This window comes from Meleagris gallopavo, chromosome 17, assembly GCF_000146605.3.
Source record: "Meleagris gallopavo isolate NT-WF06-2002-E0010 breed Aviagen turkey brand Nicholas breeding stock chromosome 17, Turkey_5.1, whole genome shotgun sequence".
NCBI classification, from domain to species: Eukaryota; Metazoa; Chordata; class Aves; order Galliformes; family Phasianidae; genus Meleagris; species Meleagris gallopavo.
This window is the reverse complement of record NC_015027.2, coordinates 355,846-358,155: the sequence shown is the minus strand read 5'-3', so window position 1 is coordinate 358,155 and position 2,310 is coordinate 355,846. Positions and strand designations below refer to the sequence as shown.

Sequence of the window (2,310 nt, the reverse complement as noted above, 5' to 3'; positions counted from 1 at the left end):
CGCTCCGTGCCCGCTGCCCTGCGGAACCCGCCGCAAACTCGGTGCCATGTGCCGGGAGGAGCGCGACTTCGGGGTCGATAGCCGCGAGCTGGGCGAGGGTGTGCCTCTCCATAAAATGAATGAATGATGTATGGCAGCGAGCGTCGAAGCAGGCAGCTACCGAAATCTCCCTAGATGTTGCGTAGTTAGAATAAACCTGGGAGCAGTAAGATCATCGAAAGTGCATTCTGGTAATAAACCGTCCTTTGACCAACGCTGGTTTAAATTTATTGTGGAATGCTGTTTATATTTGAATGGCTTCCATGTTTTTCCACAAATTAAAGGGGAAAACAATACGCAATAGTAACTTTCATTGGAAAATGTCAGAACTATGAGCAGATGTTCGCTGTGCTTGATAAATACAGTGTATAAACATCAGTATTTCAAGATGACTTATTACTATTTTTTTTATGACTCAGAACCATTGTATGTGCTACAGCAGCTCTGAAGAGAAAGCTGTAAATTGCTCCTTAGGATTTAACAGGAAATATACACGGAGAAAATGACACATAAAAAGAAAATTGACTTATTTCCACAACTGCAAGTGGCTTCCTTTTTGCACCTATTCAATAGCAATCTAATCCTAAAAGCAGTGGGAGCAATTATTTGCAGTGGTGCCTGACATTGTAAGTCTAATTATTTAAATCAGTTTAACTTTTGATGGTTGACCCATCAGGTCAATTCTGTGTGCCCTTTGTTATATTTATTTAGGGGGAGAAGAAAAAAAAAAAGGAGGGGAGGGGATGGTTCTTCAAACTTGCCACCTGCTACTGACATATCATTTTAGCTCCGGAGGAGATCAGCATTAGGAATAAGCAGCCTCTTGCATTTGTTACTTTCCACTCTAACACGGGTAAGGGAGCCATACATCAATGGTTTGTTCTTTCGCATTGAAAATGCATCACTTAATCATGGCAGACTCACGTGGCTGGAGGGGTGCAAGCAGGAGGAATGGGAGAATCTGACGCTCCAGGTTTTTCTTACATGATGCTTCCTAATTATGTGAAATGCAGATGAGATGCACATACATAAAAGGGGTGATTTTTCAATGTTTGGGGGGAAGGCTTCTTCCAAGGACCTGTGTGAGCTCTAAATCTTTAGTGCATAAAGACGTAGCTGATTGCATATGGTTGTGTCGGTGCCAAATTGTTTGGCAGAAGACAATGTATGACAAGGGGTGGGGGAAAGAGAAAGAGAAGGTTGGAGGCCTTATTCTAGGAGCGTACATCTTCCAGTTTTTCTGGTTAACTGTTTAGAACAACTAGAACAGAACCCAATGCTAGTTGGTTTGGTTGTGTCATTGAAACTCTCTAAAACAGCCACTATAACCCAAAATCTATGGTCACAGTATAAAACTTGAGGTGAACAGTAGTTCTTGCAACTGGGCTTCATGATTTCCAGCATCTTTACAGCCCACAGTAATTAAGAACTGTCAAACATAAACTATGCCCTGCATTCCTTGTATAGCACATGGTTATTTTTGAGCTCCTGTTACCTTCGGTGATAAATGTAGTGAAACAAGATAATATTTGAAAACTGAAGCACATCTACCTTCATATCAGAAGTGTTATGTGTGCTGAGCGCAGTGTTCAACCTTCTAATTCAGGCTGAGGAATGTATCATAGCTTGAAAGACAGAAGGTATTGGTATGGCGAGGTTGTCATGTTTCATCTACAGAAAGCCAGTCTTCTGGTCCTCTGCACAATTCAGACGGATGAAGTGTTTGAACAAAGCTGCAGTTCCTGACAGTATCAGTGGAAGAATTTTACCACAAAGTGGCATTTCTTATAGCAGCAAATGTGCTCTTAGAATGGAAGAGAACAGAACACATCTGTGACATAGGCACTACATCTGCTGTACAGTGACAGGCAAAGCTCAGTGGGAAGGAGGACTCTTTCAGCATCAGCGGGCATACCCACCCTGCTGGACTGGGAGAAAAATTAACAGGGCTCAGCTGTGGAATTGCAGCAACGGAGTCCCGACCCAACCATAACCAAGCGGATATCTTTTAAAAATAAAGATGACTTCTATTTTGCTTTGGTGTGGATTGAACATCAGTGATTAAACCACTACAGCAGATTAAATAGGTCTTTATCTTGCTGTAGTCTCAGGAGCAAGGACAATGTATTGCAATAGCTATTTCAGACTGCTGTGCTGTAGCTCTAAGGCAAAGCAGCTGTATTGGCTTGTCTAGTGGTTTTTTTTGTTTGTTTTTTGTTTTTTAATCAGCTATGGCAGTATGCTTACTCCTCTCAAAAGCAGCAGAAACAA

At 41.9% G+C, this 2,310-nt stretch overlaps 1 protein-coding gene across 3 annotated transcripts in view; it reads left to right on the top strand.

Moving 5' to 3' along the window:
* Positions 1-2,310, top strand: part of HIC2 (HIC ZBTB transcriptional repressor 2) — a 69,075-nt gene that overhangs the window by 725 nt on the left and 66,040 nt on the right. The gene's annotated exons all lie outside the window — the stretch shown is intronic.